At 41.2% G+C, this 21,633-nt stretch overlaps 1 protein-coding gene and 1 pseudogene across 4 annotated transcripts in view; one reads left to right on the top strand and one right to left on the bottom strand.

The window, feature by feature from the left end:
* rbfox3a (RNA binding fox-1 homolog 3a) overlaps window positions 1-21,633 on the bottom strand; it is a 960,486-nt gene that overhangs the window by 888,583 nt on the left and 50,270 nt on the right. The window lies entirely within an intron of this gene.
* LOC139435863 (uncharacterized) lies at window positions 2,128-6,485 on the top strand (annotated as a pseudogene).

Genomic DNA, 21,633 nt, shown 5'->3' with positions numbered 1-21,633 from the left:
TTTTTAAGAATTGCGAGACATTCCGACACCAGAGAAAAATTGTGCGGGTGGATCAGTAAGCCTGGTGTTTACCCTTCAGGTGTTCTTTTCCCCATAATGACGCCTCGCTGCACATTATCCCGCTTATTACACGGCCATATACTAAACAAACTACAGAGCCCATTCCGTGTCCTGTTAGTGTTTCCTCTCTGCCTTCTTCTGGTGATTCATCTGACGTCCAGCGCTCCGTCTTTTAACCTCTTTTCCTTTCTCTTTCTTGATCCTCCTTAGCAACCTTCATTATAGTCCTTGACAGTGGTCTGTACTGCTGTATTAACAACGTGTCACATGTTAAGCATTTACAATCAGAATCGAGTATTCAACTAAGCCGTGTAATACAAGTTGTTAGTAGCCTTAAGGGCCTACACAGTTGTTATGCTATACCACATCGCCCTTCATAATGAGCTGCACTAAACTACATTTTAGCATTTCAAATACCTAGCCATTCTTTTACGGTTATTTTGGTAAAGTAACTCAAAAGTAATATAGAAGCAGTGTAACTCATTACATTTCAGAGACAGTAATATTGTAATGTAACTTATTACTTTCAAAAGACAGTAATAAGTCATATGTACTATATTACATTTTGGACGTAACTTCCCCAACACTGTTGGAGAGTGAAGAGGAGGATTCTTTGTTTCCGTGCCAATGCCTTGGGTAGGATGCTATCAGCACTAGCCTGAAGATCAAAAGTCATTAGCTAAAAAAACATAGGGACTCAGATGAAGAAACATGCTTGCATAGCCTGACCGGCTACATACACAAAGCACGGAACCCCATTCCTGTGATAGTTCATACATTCTTGATATCAGAAAAACTATTATCTCAACAAGAAGTTATTATGGAAGCCACACAGTTTTTCATGAGGGAGGTAACATTCCAAAAGAAAATGTCAAATATGCTCTTGCGTATAAAGTCATACAGTTGCTCACAATTTGGAGCTATATTCTTTTAAATGTATAAGGGACACAGGTAACATGTTTTCGGGGCGAACCTATCCTTTATATATCTGTACTTCAGGCTGAAGATAAAAGCTTGTGTTGCAAAAGAGAACATACAGTTTATAGGTTTGGTGTGTAAAGGACTTTCTCTCTCCATCTTTAAAACACTTTCTGATAGCCTGTGAAAAGCTCTTTAAATGAGATACAGATACATTTATATTCCCTTATTATATTTATATTAATATTTTCTGGTTAAATAAGAAAAGTATATTTTTTGCATGATTTTGTTTTCTAAATAATCTAAAGAGAGCTTTAAATATGCAAGGACGGAAACACATGTTCCCCCAAAATTGGCATGCATTTAATCAAAACCCCATTATCATATTGCTTTATTGATCAAATGTTCAATGTCTACAGGGATTTGGATTTGAGACTGCATTATGTTTATCACATAGAGGTGGAACACACTGCCTAAATACAGTTCAGCTTTTTAATTAAAGGCTTACAAACACATTTGACCAACTCAGAGCTCAGCTGGAGCATCCTCCTCACCTTTGTCTCTTCTCAAGAGCACAAATCGAACTACTTGTGAGTGACATCACACACGTGCACAGACACACACTTTTCTGCAGGTCCAGGTCTAATGGGACCCCCCCCTTAATCCGGTTCTATATTTAAACAGGCTCTGATTAATGGGGGGATGACAGAACATTGTCAGGTACAAATGTGTACACACACACACACACACACACACACACACACACACACACACACACACACCTCTGTCTCCATCAGTGTGTCTCCACAGACAGGCGAACAGCAGTCAACCTCCATAATCACCAAACACTCCTCTGGTTTCTACACAGCTTTGTGCCTTTTCTCTGTGTATCTGTTTCTCTTTGTCCCCCCCTCGGTCTCTCCCTCCCACACACGTATTTCATCTCACTTTCACTATCATGGCTGCAAAACAAAGCAGTGAAAATAAAGAAATGGTAATCTTTCCTTCCCCTTTTTCTTTATTTCCTGTTGTCCTCTCTGACGATGAATTAAACATCAGGACGGCGTCTGCGCTTTTACCAGCGCTGCTGATGGGACAGCGGAGCCTTTTTGTGTGTGTGGAGGGATTTCATGCAAGAAAGAGCGGGAGATGATGAAGGGAGGAGGAGAAGATATGCAGGTTAGCCCCCCCACCCCACCATCCTCGAACCCCAGGGGATTGGTTTTCCAGGCGCCTCATCAGTTGTCTCATCTGGTTGCTTTTCTGATACACACACTTTCTTTCCCCCCCCACCCTGTTTCTCCCTGTTTTGCAACTACAAAGTCCTAATCATGGTGCACACTGGTCACGGTCACCAAGAGAAGATGGCTAAACATCTCATACCGATTTTTGAGAGAATACGTTTGTCTCTTTCGCCCTTCACCCCATACTACAGAATAAAGTATAACATGACTTAGTTTCCATCCCTCAGCAGGGTTTTCTGAATCGATGTTGACATGTCTCACCGGTCAACACATCCTCACTCCCAGGTCGGCCTATGTTGACGTTATGTCAAGTCCCCTGTGTCGGCTTTTTCCAACGCAAGGGGGGGGGGGGGCCTTAGCGTCCATTTTCAACGCAAGGGGGGGGCCCTTAGCGTCCATTTGCATCTTTCCGGGATGTCCATATGCTTCTATGGACGCTCATGGAAGCACGGCATTCGTTTGTGTCAGCTGCCCTTAAAGGCAATGTGAGTGTCCATTCTCATTGGATAACGGATAATTGTACACCCGGAAGTAAGTATTCCCCTAACTGTCGATTGATTTTACAGTGATATCTGCACTACTCATCGACTAAAAAACACCAGATTATCCTTGTTAATTACACAACATTGATTGGTTTAAATTGTGTGCAATGCTTTTGTATTTTTCCCCTTCAATTCGGAGAAACAAATATTTTTTCGGAGTAAAGGATCGCAGAAGACACTACACTACCCAGAATCCCCAGCTATCGTTTGGACTACACCATGTGCTCTGTTTGACAAACCCCGTGATCGTCCTCAAGCTCTGTGATTGGAGAGTGTGGGTTACCGAGCCTCGAACAGCACTTGGAATGGGATGGAACCTCGGCAGACTGTCCAAAACTGGATTTGAACGGGTCCACCGCGTCCCCCCTCCCCCACCCCGTCCCCAGAACTACACATGCTGGCTATTCTGTTTCGCAACATGTTCTCTATCTATGGCACGTCTCTACTGGGAGTTGTAGTTTTAAAAGACGTTTTCGTATTTCCCATAATAAGAAGTTGCCAGTATTAAACTGTGTACATCCCTGGAGGTTTAGGGGATAGGAAACACTCACATTTAAAACATATAATTAATAAATGGGTGAAAATTGCTTATGCCCATAATGGGCAGCATTAATATATATACCCACATGCCAGCTAAGGTCAGAAGAGCTTTATTTAACAGCTGGTCTTATGTCTGTGACCCCTGTGATAACATTACATTACATTAATTGATAAGCCTGAAACATGCACTTGTCAAGGTTCAGAGGCACATTTTGCAAATATGGCAGTAGCCATCGATCATCTTAAGATAAGATATACTTTATTGATCCCAAGTTGGAACATTTGCGTTACATCAGCATGTGTAACGGTTAAATATGCAGTGGTGTTTATTTGTAAATCATTTAGTATAATCACACACATTGTGTTTTATATTCAACAATTCTGTGTTCTTTATTTATTGATTGTTCAATATCAAGATGCTGATTAGACAGCATGATTATTGCACAGGTGTGCCTTAGGCTGGCCACAATAAAAGGCCACTCTGAAACGTGCATTTTTGCTTTATTGGGGGGGTCTGGGGGGGTCCGAAAACCAGTCAGTATCTGGTGTGAGGGTTAAGGCCCTGACACACCAAGCAGTCACCAGAGGACTAGCCGACGCTGAAGTCGGCAGTTGCCTGGCCGTGTTCTCCTGCGTTTTGGCCATGTGTCGCACGGGAACACACCGCACCGACTTCAGTGCGTGAGTGGCAATAACTCTCCTTACCAGCAGGCGGCGGTAGTGTGTATTTGTCATTCAAAAGAGGCAACAACCGGAAGACAGAGAAGAAGAACAGACCGTGATATAAACAACAACAAATAGCGTGTGCGTTCCATTTTCCCTCTCGTCCATCTAAAACATGTTTCGTGCGGCACTGGAGCTATCAGCCATTGCAGTGTTACTTGTGGAAGATATTCTCAAGCAACAGTCTCTCAAGAAGCGGAAGCGAAGAATTAGGAGAAACCGCACTAAATAGGTGAAGTCATGGATACTACAGCGAGAAGCTCATGGGGCTTTCCCGAACCTGTGTCGAGAGCTGGAATTCAATGAAGTGCCAGATTTCAGAATTGGTTTTACTGTGCAAACTCTATGTAATACAGTGAGGTCTGTAGGCATTTGAACAGCAAATGTTTGGTTTGCCATATGAAGCATGGGTCTTAAAAAATATATGTTTTGTTTTTCAGTGCCCAGACAAAGTGGAAGAGTGGCAGCAAGTAGCTGATAGATTCCAGGCTCAGTGGGACTTCCCAAACTGCCTAGGTGCCCTGGATGGGAAACACATCAACATCCGCCCGCCTCCAGGAACTGGATCAACCTACTTCAACTACAAACATACATTTTCAATAGTGCTAATGGCACTGGTCGACAGCAACTACAAGTTCTTGTATGTAGATGTAGGTTGTAATGGGAGGATTTCAGATGGTGGTGTGTTTGGTCAGGGTATATGCAGGAATCCTGAAGTCAAATTGAATACCTTTTTAAGACCTTTTTTAAGACCCTGTCCATACATTTTAAGACCTCATTGCAACTTCGAGTTCTAACCGGTTACATTGGCGACACACTTTACCTCACATTTACTATATTGATTGTAAGATAGCACAACTAAACAGAGTGCAGACAGACTACTGAAGCCTCCGCTCCACATGAACTTCAACCTCTCTGTGGGTTAGGGTTAATGCAGTATGCTGCTTCTGTACTCTGTGCTCTTTCTTTCCAGTAAAACCATCAGAAACCAGTAGAAACCAGTATTTGACCAATAAACAAAACAATTGACAAAACTTTGAACTATGAAATATATTAAACTTTGGTGAGCTTCAGCGGGGTAATGGCATATAGGAGCTCCCTCACAAATACCCAGGGGTTACATTGGGCTGGGGCTGTCCGGAGCTAAGCCCGGCACAGAGGACGATGCTCTGACGTCATCCCCCTCACACATTTGTCATATGTTTACAAAAAACGATATATATGTTAAGACTTTTTTCGTTCTTAATATAGACTATATTTAGGGTCGATATGTGTTGACCTCACTTTAAAATAGCAGATCTCTGTGACCGGATATAGTTTGGCTTAGACCCCGGCCCCACGAGGACGCATACAGTAAAACGCATACGCAAACGCAAAAAAGTATTCCGTTCAAGCGCATTCGATTCATTAACGTGTCCGTTCACACTAGACCGCTGGAAATGCTGGACACGCTGTAGTACATATGCCAGGCCTGTAAGTGGCGCTGCTGCCGCCACAAAATACACCAAAAGCAGCGAAGAAGACCCCGGAGCATGGTTGCCCTTCTGTTTATTCTCCGCGGTGGACGGCGTGTTCTCCTGCTGTATCTCTCTCAGGTAGTCCACCAGCAGATAACCCCCCCCCCCCCCACAGAGCGGAGTAAGGCAACGAAACTTAAAATAAGAAGCAGCATTTTATGGCACGCTATGCATGGGGCCACCTTGAGGGGGTTTCCCGACATGTTGTTTCAGTAAATTAAAGGGTGTTTCATGTTGTCGTTGCTGTGGACCTTCTTAATACCTTGGAAAATGCCGTTTAATACTTTTTAATACTTTTTAATAGCCTTAATTTTCGCTAAATTGATTTATCAACTTTTAATACTTTTTAAGAGCCCGCGGACACCCTGTTGGTGGATGCTCACTGCAGGATGCCTTGGAGAATAGGACATTCAACATCCCTGCACCTGCATCACTTCCTGCTTCTGACCAGGTGGTTTGTTGCCACATTGTGGCAGATGAGGCATTTCCCCTGAAAGAGTACCTCATGAAGCCCTATCCGAACCGCAGGCTAGCTGTAGAGCAACGCATCTTCAACTACAGGCTGTCACGGGCTCGGAGGGTGGTAGAAAATGCCTTTAGCATCCTAGCCAACCGTTTTCGGGTCTTCCTAACCACCATAAACATTCAAGACACTGCCAAAGTGGAGGCCATTGTTTTTGGCTTGCTGTGCGCTGCACAACTTCCTGCGCACAGAGAACTGTAGCACATACATGGCGGGAGTTGTTGACCAGGAAGGACCCGATCATGGCACTGTCCCAGGAAGCTGGAGACAAGACCCTGATCTACGGCAAGCCACCCTGCCACCCACCACCAATAATCCAGCTCGAGCCAAGCATCACAGGGATGAACTATGCCAATATTTTAACGGTATCGGTGCAGTGCCTTTTCAGTGGGATAAGATATAGCACCAGTTTTCTTTCATGGTGGTTTGGCTCATAAAGGGGTTGTGTTGTGATATTTTCCTCAAGCTTTGGTAAAGTGTATTCTTTGAATGCAGATGTCAGTTCTGCCCGCTCTGTATTAATGTCATGTGGATTTTCCTGTCATGCTGACAGGTTATCATCATGTAGGCGTTGATAAAAGCTCATTCTAATGTTGTGTTATGTGTGTACGAAGGTACGAAATAAAGTTTAGCATTGCCTATCCTGCTATTTGTGTTTATTCTTTTAATCACACAGCGATAAGAAGCAATAACAATGTGCCTACATAACTGTCAGTTGTAGCCCTAGCGTTAGTATTGTTTATAGTAGCAGCTACAACATTAAAATACTTCTAGGCAGATTGAGGAGGATAATGGGAGAATTAACAGAGGGGCAGAAACATAAGATATCAAATCAGTGTAAAATAAGCAACAAGAGCAAAGCATAAAGTGGGATCAAATAATGCAGATATTTTATATATATATATATATATATATTAGTGCTGTCAAAATTATCGCGTTAACGGCGGTAATACATTTTTTTAATTAATTGCGTTAAAATATTTAAGCATTTAACGCATGTGCAGAATGGCCCGCCCCATACGTGCCACCAGCGGCAGCGCCAGGGTATGGCTGGGGTAGGCTACACCCATACCAAGAAATAGCTTAGCCCCACCATGAAAAATTATGTTAAAGTAAGCAAACTAAAGTCTGCCAACTCGCGCGGAGTAAATTGCACAGACAGCAGTTAGTAAGATTGATTTCAGTAGCCACGGTTTTGAAAACTTTTGTCACGTAGTGATCGTCTTCTCAATAGAACATCTTTGATAACGGCGTGGTGTTGTTGCAGGAAGTCCCGACGGAGAATACTTTTGCTGTAGTACAGGGCAGAGCCATATAATAGTAATAATATGGCTCTGGTACAGGGGTGCACATAACTGGTACGCAGGTTATGTGCGTAATCTGAAATGCGTACCGTCACTTGTGTCACATAGCGCATTTGCGTACCGACGTACTTGTGAAGCTTTTCCAGAAGGCGGTTAGATCACCGGACGACAGAGTCGGTCTCCGTGTGCACAGACAGGGCTGCTGTTAACGTCGGTCTGTACAACGGACTTGTGCCAAAACTACGCCAACCGGCTGCGGAGGGAGACTCCCCCCCCCTTCACTGGAGAACTGCGCTAAAACAGCTGATCACAACGTTCACACTCTGTGGTCACGAAGTACTCCACTAGCCCCCCCCCCCCTCTGTCGACTTTCCTGAAGTACTCCCCCGTTGATAGAAATCAACACGTAATGAATTAAGACCCCACGGTTTGATGATTGATAGGTGTGTGGGTTGTCTTTCATTTTGACACACATTAGTTTGGGGTGTGGTCAAGTGTGAGAGGTACATTGTAGACACATTGTGATGGCTCTATTCAGATGCTAAAGACATACTTCTAGAAGATTCAGAACACTACAAAATATAAAAGACATATTTTATCATGTATTATTATCGGTTAAGATAAAAGCGTTATTGATCCCATGGTGAATTTCATAAGCTACCCAGCAGTATATCATGTAATTTCACTGCCAGTGGCATAAGTCAATTAATTGCTTATCGCGACAGGCACACAATAAAACAGTGGAAACAAACATGTGTTTGACTTTCATTAGTGAATGATACTTTGTGCCCTTTATAGTCTGTGTCCAATTTTGTGTATTTGTATATATTGTATATATATCCTATATCCTATATATATGCTAAGGTCCCGCTGCTAACACGACAGCAGTCATATAGTGTGCATATGTGTAATTAAACCCATGATATCAAAATCTCACTCCAGCCAGGTACCCAAAGTTGGCAACCCTGGTATCATGGGAAAGCAGCTTAAGGTCTATTGCCATTTAACGAAAACAAGGTTGGTTTTCTGTTCATTTGAATATCTGTCAATCAGTCCATATTTAAGTCATCTGTGCAAACCCATTGGTCAAAAATGAAATACTAATTGATGGTTTGCCACTACATTTTATGCAAACATTCATGTTACCATGTTATCGTTTATAAATGTGCTATATAAATAAAACTTGATTTGATTTGATTTGAACCAGGATGAACCTTGATTACATTAGCCGCGTTCACACTGCGGTACTTTTCCCACAAAGGTTCATGCGAACTTAGTTCATGATCGCGTTCACACCAAAAAGAGCCGGTACTAAAAGTAGTTCATGCGAACCTTTTTACCTCCTCGAAAGTCCCTGCTAGAGAGCAGGGACTTTCGAGCGGCTCTTTTTTGAGAAAAGAGCTATATTCCTGATTGGCTGGGCGGATTGCAAACCACGCCCCGTAAAACTCCCAAAAAGTTTTGTGAAGCCGCCATTTTATTATCCTCGCATTAGCATTATTAGCATTAGCCCAGCACAGAAACGCAGAGAGACTAACTTATGGCAACACAAAATAAAACATGGGAGCGGTGGAGATGAGGAGGTGTCGGCGTTCTGGCGATTTACTCGGAAGGCTTCAGTAGAAGCTGCTGGGACTCCCAGCAGCTTCTACTGAAGCCAGTCCCCAACTCCGGGGACTTTGGGCGGCAGTATACGCCGTGAAGTGGTTTGCGGCCTGCCAGTAAACCCAAAGCAGAAGAAGAAGAAGTGACGTCAGCGGCTTCATTTGCCTAATCCTCCCCCAGGGACTTTTTCTGGTGTGAACGTGATCTGTACTTAGTTCATGCAAACTAAAGAGTTCGCATGAACTAAGTTCGCATGAACCTTTGTGGGAAAAGTACCGCAGTGTGAACGCGGCTATTGGTGATCCAAACTTTTCATCTAGTGTCAACAGCAGGTGAAAGTCTGCATGTTTACAGTAAAGAATCTAGGTATTTTACAGCTGGTACGTCTCATTATGGTTTGCCCCAACATCTTTACACCTTTCTGATAAGAGTAAATCAATCTCGGACTACACAAATGGCAAAAGATCGTTCACCTTTTATTTGAAACCACCTTAAATCTTGTTATTGTATAATTCATCAAACTATTGGACTTTTCATCTGGGACAAATGTAAGGCCTGAGTCATTAGGATTCATCTTATGGAGTGCATCTATGTCTATACCCCACTATAAGACAATCCAGTTGTTGAGATATTTCACTCTGGACTGAAGTAATGGACCAACTGATTCTCCCATGTAAACTCAATGCACTACTGCGGCGAAACAAATCAACAGAAATATAATAAGAGCAAACAGCAGCAGTTACCTGCACACTGTCTTACTAAGATGATAACTGCACACATACTAAAGAGTCCATTGACTTTCTAATAACGCCGGTTATAGAGAGTAATTGACAGCAGGTCCAATGATCTATGTCTCTCTTCCCCCATTATAATTTACTGCGTTCCTAAATGGCACAATGAGACACGTACATGTCAAGCAACCCTGGGTGATAAAGAGGAAGGCTTGGCTTAGGGGGAGAGAACAGTACAAGTATTGTCCCAGTCTTGATTTTGGGTTTATGTAATTAACTTCAGACTTTTACTGTGGAAGGAGACTATAAACACCCACGCTGTCCTTCCAGAGTCCCAGGGATGTGTGTGTGTGTGTGTGTGTGTGTGTGTGTGTGTGTGTGTGTGTGTGTGTGTGTGTGTGTGTGTGTGTGTGTGTGTGTGTGTGTGTGTGTGTGTGTGTGTGTGTGTGTGTGTGTGTGTGTGTGTGTGTGTGTGTGTGTGTGTGTGTGTGTGTTTAGCTATGCTCAATTTCTGTTTGTGTTTGGACATGTGCCTCCGCTGTACCCTGTTAGTAGAGGTGATCACACATTTACAGACTTATGTTTGGCTTTGGCTCGTGTGTGTGTGTGTGTGTGTGTGTGTGTGTGTGTGTGTGTGTGTGTGTGTGTGTGTGTGTGTGTGTGTGTGTGTGTGTGTGTGTGTGTGTGTGTGTGTGTGTGTGTGTGTGTGTGTGTGTGTGTGCCCCAAGTTGCTATCAAAGGCAGATAACGTGTGCTGCTGTCCTATCAGCTGTGGCCTGAAGTGAGGTGCTGAGATAATTGAAGTTATTAGCCTGCTGCCTCTTAGCCAGCACAGAGCTCGAGGTCTGCCAGCTTTAACCTTGCTACACCCTGCACACACGTACACACACGTACACACACACACACACACACAAAAGTCCATCTTCAATGTTTATCAAGGATCATCTCTACTGCAGGGTGTGACTGTGAACGCGGACTGAAGGATGGGACGTGTGTGTGTGTGTGTGTGTGTGTGTGTGTGTGTGTGTGTGTGTGTGTGTGTGTGTGTGTGTGTGTGTGTGTGTGTGTGTGTGTGTGTGTGTGTGTGTGTGTGTGTGTGTGTGTGTGTGTGTGTGTGTGTGTGTGTGTGTGTGTGTGTGTGTGTGTGTGTGTGTGTGTGTGTGTGTGTGTGTGTGTGTGTGTGTGTGTGTGTGTGTGTGTGTGTGTGTGTGTGTGTGTGTGTGTGTGTGTGTGTGTGTGTGTGTGAGTGAGAAAGAGACTTGTTTTCTCATTTGATGCCGGAGAACTTCATTATTGACCATAACATACTAACTTTTAATTTCCTTTTTCATTTGAAATGCTATATGTTAAGCTGTATTGAGGTGGTACCAATGGACTTGGACTGCCAAAACACAGGGAATTAAGTTGGAGTTGGACTTTATAAACATTAGTTGACTAAAAACATTCACATTGCTAGCCTTAAATGTAAAGCCTGTGTTATTGCATATGATATTATCTCAGTCGTTTTACAGAGTTGACGTGATCAAGATCAGGAAGTACAGAAGATGGATAGCCTCGGTTTAGATTTTACACACATGGAATACACCAAGTGTAACATAAATAAATATGTAGAAGTCACAATAAAAAAGCATATTTCAAAATGATATATAGATTCTAAAATCAAATCCAATTATGATGTTGATGCAGCTAAAAAGAAACACAAATATAACACTTAAAACATTTTGACTAGTGTGAAAGATATTGTATATTTTCTTAAAGAGTCGTAATTGTATACATTTGGGATTTATTAGTCCAACCACATCTATCAAAAATGAAATACAATTCTTAACGCGAACATGTCAAAAGGTGGTTCGTGTGCATATTACAGTAGCTTCCAGATCACAGCGATCCAAAGCACTCTTCAGTAATACGCTTCATTTCCTTCCCAAAGCATTGCCTATTTGCAACAATAGGCACACAATTAATTAGCGCTAACACCCAGTTAGGAGGCGTGATACACAGAGAGACTTCAGATCCATGTTTGTTTTCATCTTTGCATTATTTAGAGCCAAAGACGATGATTAAAAGTTGAAACAGTGATGGGGCATTGGTCTCCCGGTGTGCCATCCCTGGGCCATGTGGTGCGATCGCTAGTTAAAAATGGAAAGGCAAGACAACAACAAGTCTGTCTTATCAGTCATATTTCCCTCTGAAGCTTCTCAACATTCAGCCCAAATCACAATAATATATTTGACATAAGCACCTATTCTAATAAGGATGGTAATTAGGCAGTAATTGGGTAAAGCTCCTCTGTCAACAGCCTGTAATTGTCTATATATAAAACACATTGGCAGAATTAATACGAACTGGAGTTAATCGCGGGAATACACAAAGCATCTAAAATAACCTACATGTGGTGGCCTCGCTGTGCACTCTCTACATTTCTCTTTCTTTTTCCAGATGACACCAAGCGGAGGTGACAGTGTGAGGAAAACACAGCTTTGGCACTAAGCCGCCTTTATCTGTTCAAAACCACTGAGCAGTTCCTTGTGAAATCTTTAGGTTTTAAGCCGATAAGTGCAGCAAAACAATAAACAACATCATCTCGGTGTTAGCCGGGGATCCTTCCTTTCATCTGACTGGAGATTAGGTTAATTTGCTTCACTCGCGGTGCCTCAGTTACCAAGATTAAAACCACGCCAAGGCTTTGTCATCCCCCGACGAACACAACACCAGGCATTACCTTGGAAAAGATTAAGCCGCGATTAGGCAGATCGGATACAATAACACCGCCGTCGTGTCAGCTCGAGACAACCCACCGGCTGGCAGACTAACCGGCAGATAGATAATAGCTTTAACAATGGCTGTGATGGACAGCCAAGGAAATGGTAACCTTGTGGGTATCAGATACTTTGTTATGAGTCCATTCTGGAATAAAGCAGTAAAAAGTTCTAACATCGCCGAGATTCTTTGACTCAACAGGGGAGTAAGACTAAAAACGAGATTTCTTCAAATGCATTTTTAACAAGGTGTGCAGCGAAATCAGTGGGGGCTTTATTACGGTGGCCGACATGTGCAAATACACTACAACGGTGCAGAGTATTTATATTAGAAGAAAGATGCTGAAGTTTCAGCAACAACGCAAATATAAAAACACAAATGTACATGCAAACAAAGAAACATCTTCACCAACATGAACAATGAAGAGAGAATGAAGAGAGAAAACTTATATTTCAAACTGTAGACTGTTGACGGTTTCGACACGGGCTACTATTGCGGTAAGCATGTTGTAACTTCCGGTTGTTGTTGTCATCTCCGGATATCCCGTGTGCCTGTTCTGTTGCTGATAGCTTATTATCTTAACTTAATCGATAGTTTTAAAACTCTTGATCACGGCAACTGCCTGACGTTGTAATCACACGTTACTACAGCTTAAGCACTCACAACTCTCCTTCTCTTAGCGACTGTAACTCCACAGTTGCCTACACTCTTTTCGGGTTTGCTAACGGTAGCTATAGCTTGATAGCTAGCCATGGCTCTTTCCCCACCCTCGGGTGCTATTTCCTGCTCTAACTGTCTCATGTTTGGTTACTTCCCTACCTCCTTTACTGGTACCGATACATGTGTTAAATGTAGTATAGTTGTTAGGTTGGAGGCGGGAATCATAGCCATAGAAGCCCGGCTCTGCATCTTAGAAAGTAACTCAGCTACGGTAAAGCCCATGTTAGCCGGTGCGGACCGGCAAAAGGTAGCTCCTCTTAGCCGTCCCCGGCAACTCCCGAGCAGCAGGGAGACTGGATGACTGTTCAGAAGGGGCATAACGCGAAACCCGCAGGTCCCCACCAACCCGTTCACGTATCTAACAGATATTCCCCACTCAGCGAGACACCCGCTGAGAAGCCAACTCTGGTTATTGGTAGCTCTATTATGAGACACGTGAATTTAGAGACCGAAGCCTCCACAGTCACATGCATTCCGGGTGCCAGAGCGGGAGACGTTGAGGCGCATCTTAAACTGCTGGCTAAAAATAAACGTAAATACAGTAGCATTGTTATTCACGTCGGTGGTAATGATGTTCGTTTACGCCAATCAGAATGCACCAAACTTAATGTGGAGTCGGTGTGTAGTTATGCTAAAACAATGTCGGACACCGTAATCTTCTCTGGTCCCCTCCCCAATCTGATCAATGATGACATGTATAGCCGCATGTCATCATTTCAGCGCTGGTTGTCTTGGTGGTGCCCAGCAAACAATGTGGGCTTCGTAAATATTGGACAGCCTTCTGGGGAAAACTTGGTCTGATTAAGAGAGACGGCATTCATCCTACTTTGGAAGGTGCAGATCTCATTTCGGCAAACATTTCAGGGCTTTGTGGACTTAATCCATGACAAACTGGAGTTGAGACCAGGAGGCGGAGTCGCAGTCTTACACGCTTCTCTGCGCTCTCTCCTAGGCAGTCATCCATAGGAATCCCGAAACCAATAAAATACCCAATATTAGCGGTGTGTGTGTCTGCCCAAGGACAATTTAAGGTAAAACCTAATAGAGGTGTCATACATAATAACTTAATAAAAGTAAATGTAACAACTACTACAGTGCAACAAAACAGGAAGATTACATGTGGACTCTTAAACATAAGATCTCTAGCATCTAAAGCAATATTGGTAAATGATTTAATATCAGATTATAATATTGATATATGCTGTCTCACTGAAACTTGGTTGAGACATGAAGAATATGTCAGCATAAATGAGGCCACTCCACCCAGCCATGTCAACACTCATATTGCTCGAGGCACGGGCCGAGGAGGTGGAGTTGCAGCAATCTTTGACTCAAGTTTACTTATCAATACTAAACCAAAATTAAATTATACCTCCTTTGAAAGCCTCGTTTTTAGTCTTACGCATCCGACCTGGAAAACTTTGCAGCCAATCTTATTTGTTACAGTGTACCGTGCACCAGGTCCTTATTCAGAGTTTTTATCAACTTTGGTTCTTAAAACAGATAAAGTAATTATCGTAGGTGGCTTTAATATTCATGTTGACGATGATAAAAATAGTCTTACTGTTGCATTTAACTCTATATTAGATTATGTTGGTTTCCGTCAGCAACCCTGTCTCCTAAATATTACGTTCCCACTAAACTGCATTCTCAATTACGTTAAGCAAGAAACGTATTTTCTCCCACGTTACGTTCGTTATGAACGTATCTCAAATACGTTTATTTTCTACATATCTTCTAGAAACATATTTTCTCCCACGTTACGTTTGTTATGAACGTATCTTAAATACGTTTATTTTCTACATATCGTTGCTATTTATTGTCTTGCTTATAATAATGATAATAGTCATTTATAAATATCATTTTAGAGCACACATTTGAAATCAGTAGGCGAGGCTGTAATTTTGCCAGCTGTTACTCTTATGAGCGAGGCAGAAAATAATAGTTTTTAACACGCCAAAAAGCTGCTGTGTCGTTTATTGCACCTCAAATGTTAAAACAAATCCAATTACGTGTTTCTGTACTTCCTCTAAGAAGAAAGGACAGTAACAGAAGATCTCTGTGACGCCAGATGTGATGTTGTTAATGCGATATGATATCCGAAAAACATTTCAGTTTAGGATGGCCGAAGACACTACACTACCCATAATCCCCAGCTATCGTTTTGGACTACAGTCCCGTTGACAAACCCCGTGATTAATCTTCAAGCTCTGTGATTGGATGTTGGAGTGGCAGTGCACCAAGGTACGCCGAGCGTCAAGCTCTTTGAAATAGAACGAAACCACGGCAGACTATTCAAAACTGGACTCGAACACCCCCAGAACTACACATGCTGGCTATTGTGTTTCGCAACATGTTCTCTATGGCACGTCTCTACTGGGAATTGTAGTTTTAAAAGACGTTTTCGTTTTTCCAAAAATTAGAAGTTGACAGTATTAAACTGTGTACAGCCCTGGAGGTTTAGGCGATAGAAAACACATTGGTGTGTACACATTTAAAACATGTAATTACTACATGGGTGAAAATCGCTTGTATCCATAATGGGCAGCGTTAATATATATTCTACTCCACTACAATTCAGAGGTTAACCTGGTATTTTTACTCCACTACATTTACTTTAGTAACTCTGCAGATTCTGATAATGATGTGAAATATAAACAACCTTTAAAGCAGACTTTAGTTACACCTGAGTAAAATTCAGGGAACGGTGATTGTCAAGTGCCAACAATCAGGAGAGATATTTGATAGTTGGTGCTTGAGAAGACTAAACATTTATCTGCAGATCTCTATAAAGTATATTAATGCCTCGTTATTCTCTACTAATAGTTATTTACAAGACATATATCAATATGTGTGTACCTCCACCATTAAACTGTCAAATTCTGCACATTTCTTATACTATCTACATACATAAGAGTATAATTAATGTGTATAATATCAGTTAAAATAAGTGCTTCAACATAGTTAACATTGCAGGAAAGCAATACATTAGACGTTAAGTACTTTGTCAGGCTTAATATTTATCTGTAGATAGATACCCTCAAAGTGTTTTTCTTATTTGAAAGAAGACCTTAACCTAAAGTATTATTTAATGTTTAAATAGAGGTGAATTAATTTGTATGTTTTGCACATCCTCCTATTAATATCTTTGTACATCGTGCACTAAACTGTTTTATTGTAGAGATCACTTGTATCTTCTTGATTTTTTATATTCTATATTTCTATCACAGACCTTCTACTTTCCCCCTATGAAAGTATGTACTCTTAATATTTTTTTCATCAAATAACATTATTCAACAAAAATAATTCAATAACGTGCTTTAACCACTAGGCGGTGCACACAAGGTACACACAGCATACTAATAATAACTTTGTATTAGGACACTTATGTATGTATAACATCTGAAGATGTGTAGTTTTATTCATGTTTTTACATAATTTTACATGATATTGCTATACTATTTCTCATGCTTTACTTCTACACATTAATATCTGATTTGTAAAACATCACAGACAGAAAGGCATATCCGTCATTTAATGGTAAGCTATTGAAATTGTGATTTCATAGATGTGTCTCCCATCACCCAAATCCCCTGACTATTCTCTCAACTCAGTATTTACATTCTTATATTCAAAGAAAATCAGTCCTTTTCTATCAGCTCTGCACCGTTATGGTGTAAATGTAACCTATCTACCAATTGGATCAAATATAAAAGTCAGCCGAATTAGTATTGATACTGCAAGGAGACGTATTTTGTGAAAAGAAATGCAAGGTGTTGTTTAATTGTTGATATATTTATGATCCACGTCACATATTCAGTTTTGGCGGCAGTTCTCCTGTTTTTCCAGAAGTCTTCTCATCAGGGCTCTATAAATAAAGAACTACAGCAGATGTGTCATATTTAATGCAGCCGAACTGTGTATTACAATGCCGTTATGTGATGACTTCCAAAGAGAAAAGCAAGAACACTCGGAATAAAGTATTATTATTATTTTTATTTTATTTTCGGATATCATATCGCATTAACATCATATCCCAACATGCATTGCGGCTAAACATCCAATCAACGAGCTTCAAGCTGAGGATCTTGGGTAATCTGTTCGGTGGGTTTGTGTGTATCCTCAAAATATCCCTTATAGGCCTACGTCTGTTTCCGGTGACTTTATTTACGGCTAAAAAGCCCAAGATTATAGAATTAAACGAATAAATAAAAACAAGGATAATTGTGTGTTATTGTTGAGTAAATAAGGAAAAAAAGATTTTCAAAAATACAGATTTCAGTATTTTGAGGCTCTAAGCCCCATTTCTTTTCCTCACAGACGGGAAAAAAAGTCCGACATTATACGATTTAAAATAAAAACATAAAACACTGGCATGTAATTTACGTTAGAATAAATAGAATGGTTTTGAATAATAGATGAGAGTAAAATCTACGTCACTTTACAGCCCCGCCCACTTTTGGGGAAACCAACGCTGTCATTTGAACGGCGATCAAGCCTGAAGCCACAGAGATCTTCTGTTACTGTCCTTTCTTCTTAGAGGAAGTACAGAAACACGTAACTCTGGATTTGTTTTAATGTTTGAGGTGCAATGAACGACACAGCAGCTTTTTGTCATGTTAAAACTATTATGTTCTGCCTCGCTCACGAAATTACAGCCCCGCCTTCTGATTTCAAATGTATAAATGACTATTATCATTATTATAAGCAAGACAATAAATGGCAAAGATATGTAGAAAATAAACATATTTAAGATACGTTCATAAGAAACGTAACGTGGGAGAAAATATGCTTCTAGAAGATATGTAGAAAATAAACGTATTTGAGATACGTTCATAACGAACGTAACGTAGGAGAAAATAAGTTTCTTGCTAAACGTAATTGAGAATGCAGTTTAGTTCTGTGGGAACGTAATTTTTAGGAGACAGGGTTGCCTTCAGAGTGTAAATAAACCAACCCACTGCTATAATCACACTCTCGACCTTGTTCTGACTTATGGTATTGAAATTGAGCAACTATTAGTCGAACCGCATAATCCTGCTTTATCCGACCATTTCTTAGTAACTTTTGAAGTACTATTACGAGACTACAAAGCATTAGTCAAAACCTCCTGCAGCAGAAACCTATTAGTGCTATAGCCACATTTCAGGAAGAGATTCCACTAATACTTAACTCGATAGCATGTCTGCATGTAGGGGAGGAAAGTTATACAAAATGTTCACCACCCCAAATTGATCATGTTGTTGATAGTGCTATAGATGCGCTGCGAATAAAATTAGACTCTGTTGCTCCTTTGAAAAAGAAGAAAATAAAACAACATAGATTGGCTCCATGGCATAATGCCGAAACCCGCAGAATAAAGCAAAAGTCTAGACAACTTGAAAGGATATGGCGTTCCACTAAACTTGAAGAATCTCGTTCAATTTGGCATATTACTCTCAATGAATATAAGAAAGCACTGCGTAAAGCGAGAGCAGCCTACTACTCTTCATTAATAGATGAGAATGAGAATAATGCAAGACTTCTTTTCAGCACTGTAGCCAGGCTGACAGAGAGCCACAGCTCCATTGAGCCTTCTATTCCCATAGCACTCAGTAGCAATGATTGTATGTGCTTTTTTAACGATACAATTGTTACTCTTAGAAACTAAATTAATGACCTCTTGCCTTTGACCAGTATAGTGTTATCAACAGCTCCCGACAACGTAAGTTCTAATATTACACTAGATAGTAAACAAGAATGCTTTTCAGCCATAAACCTTGAACAATTACATTCAATGATTCTCTCTTCTAAACCATCAACGTGCATGTTAGACCCAATTCCAACTAAGCTGTTGAAGGACGTTTTTCCATTAATTAGCACTTCTTTATTAAATATTATGAATATGTCTTTATTATCAGGCTATGTTCCACAATCATTCAAAGTAGCAGTGATAAAACCGCTTCTTAAAAAGCACAACCTCGATCCAGAGGTTTTAGCCAACTATAGACCTATTTCTAATCTTCCGTTCCTCTCAAAGATTCTTGAGAAAGCGGTCGCAAAACAGCTGTGTGATTACTTAAAAAACAATGATTTATTTGAAGATTTTCAGTCTGGCTTTAGAACACATCATAGCACAGAGACAGCTCTGGTTAAAGTCACAAATGACATTCTAATAGCCTATTAGAATGTAATTGTTCTCATAAGAGTCCATTCTTGAGTAAAACACAGTAAAAAGTTCTAACATCGCTGAGATGTTTGCACCCAAAAGGGTAGGAAGACTTTAAGAAGACAGGTCTTCAAATGCATCTTTAAAAAGAGAGAAATCAGTGGGGGCTTTATGGATTTTTTAAATGAGGCACACTACATTTGCAAAACAACCAAACACTGTTAGAATTAGCCTTTTTCATCCTAAAGTTGATGATGAAGCTTTTGCTCATTCTTTGTGCTTCATGCCATGGTGGAACTAACGGGTATCAAAGCAAGTTGTCATGTGGAATACCAACATGCCAAGTCTCTCGCTATGTATGGATTATTAATGCTGCTGTGTGTTCCCTCAAGCTTTAGGCAGAATGCTTCAGACCTGTAGCTCCTCTATACGCCCCAAAATGGATTTCACAGTTCCCCATGGAGATATGAGGGAAGCCTAGGTAGGAGCCATGGGGGGACACATCCAGAAAATCACAGCTTTGATTGCTGGGAATCCAAATAGCAAACACAGGTACACTCTGTGTGCTGGAGACAAGACTTGAATACAAATTGGGAATGTTCAGCTTGTAGCAAATATGTTCCCCAGCATGTAGAGATGAAGAGTAACTCTCCAAGGCACCAAGGGAACAGCCCCGATAGCTCCTACAAACCTTTTTTTTTTTAAAGAGGACATATACTTGTTTTCCAATTCATATTTGTAATGTGTTTGTCTACTGTGACATGCTTTAATGTTCAAAAAGCTCTTTATTTTTCTCATACTGCCTGTGTTGCAGCACCTCTTTTCACCCTCTGTCTGAAACCAGAGCCCAGTCTGCTCTGATTGGTTAGCTGGCTGGCTCTGTTCATGCACAAAAGCCTATACAACACAATACAGGAAAGGTAACTCCCCCTAAAAATCACAATAGGGCCTCTTTAAACCAACACTTATTTCCTTACTTTGATTATTTTTTGATTACGCTGTCAATTCAGAATTGTGTGGACGACAGTGCTGACTACTGAAATGAAAGCATAATTATAAGCATGTCACACTTCGGTGTCAACCCTTCACTTTAACACTTCAGTAACAAATCAAGTCTTTTGATATCGTCAATAAAAGGAAGGAGAAATCCCTTAAACATGAAAACCTCAATTCTGTGTTTATTCCATTCGCCTGCCTGGCATTGATTGGCTCTCTCCGTCCCCGTCACCTGCTCTGACCCTGACTCAGATTTAATTTCATGTCTCTCCCTCTCTGCCCGGCCGGGGAAATGAAAGCCATGCAGTGCTCATGCTGCACTCACATGTAATGGAGGACATTAGAACAGCTGCAATTACCATGAACTGTCACTGTATAATAAGAATTGAATTACTCATTCACTTCACAAGTGCCATCCACAGGGGGGGGAGGGGGTGACCACTTTTCCTCTGAGCATGTTTGGATCCCTGCTTCATTATTGTGAGCCAGAAAACTGGAACAGGGGGAACATTCGAGGCAGTGCAATAGCCTCGCTCAAACTACACCACATCCATTTACTGTCCACCATTTCAATTCTAAAAGTCCAACAAGCCCATTGGACAAAAAGGAGACACACTAACACACACAGCTGTGCACATGCATACACACTAAAATTAGCGACCCTAATTAAAACTAGCGTGTGTGTGTGTGTGTGTGTGTGTGTGTGTGTGTGTGTGTGTGTGTGTGTGTGTGTGTGTGTGTGTGTGTGTGTGTGTGAGAGAGAATTAACACTTTGGAATCCTGTGGCTCATGCTTCTTTTAAATGCAGTTGGTGGAAACCTGATTTACTAAACAAAAATGCTTTGTTTGGTTTAACTTGTACTATTCTGTAGGCCTAGTATAACCTTTAAGGCAACACATTTTGATACTAAATGTCTTGGTTTCTTCTCTAAGGTTGCATTTGTCTGTTGTCTTACATAATACACTTAAGTAATTAAAATAATCTTTGTTGATAAGTCTTTACTCTTGTTTATCGGCATTGCATTTAACATGGAGGTAATCCAAAAGTAACGGATGGTAATCGGGTTGCATTACTTTTATATAGTGATACTTGGATACTTGTGTCCTTGTGCATACTTAACCCCGAATAGCTCCTGATGGCAAATGGTGTGTGAGTGTGTGTGTTAGTCTCCCTGAGCAGGTAGCCCCTTGTATGACAGCCTCTGCCTCTGTAAGACTTCCGTCGAAATTAGACCAGCCGCGTATTTTTAGCGGAGCCCAGCGCCGAGATGCTTCTGGGACGCTTCTGAGCCGTAACGCAGC

This window comes from Pseudochaenichthys georgianus, chromosome 19 (assembly GCF_902827115.2).
Source record: "Pseudochaenichthys georgianus chromosome 19, fPseGeo1.2, whole genome shotgun sequence".
Classification (NCBI taxonomy): Eukaryota; Metazoa; Chordata; class Actinopteri; order Perciformes; family Channichthyidae; genus Pseudochaenichthys; species Pseudochaenichthys georgianus.
Note: the sequence above shows the minus strand (reverse complement) of the source record. Positions and strands in the feature narration are given on the sequence as shown.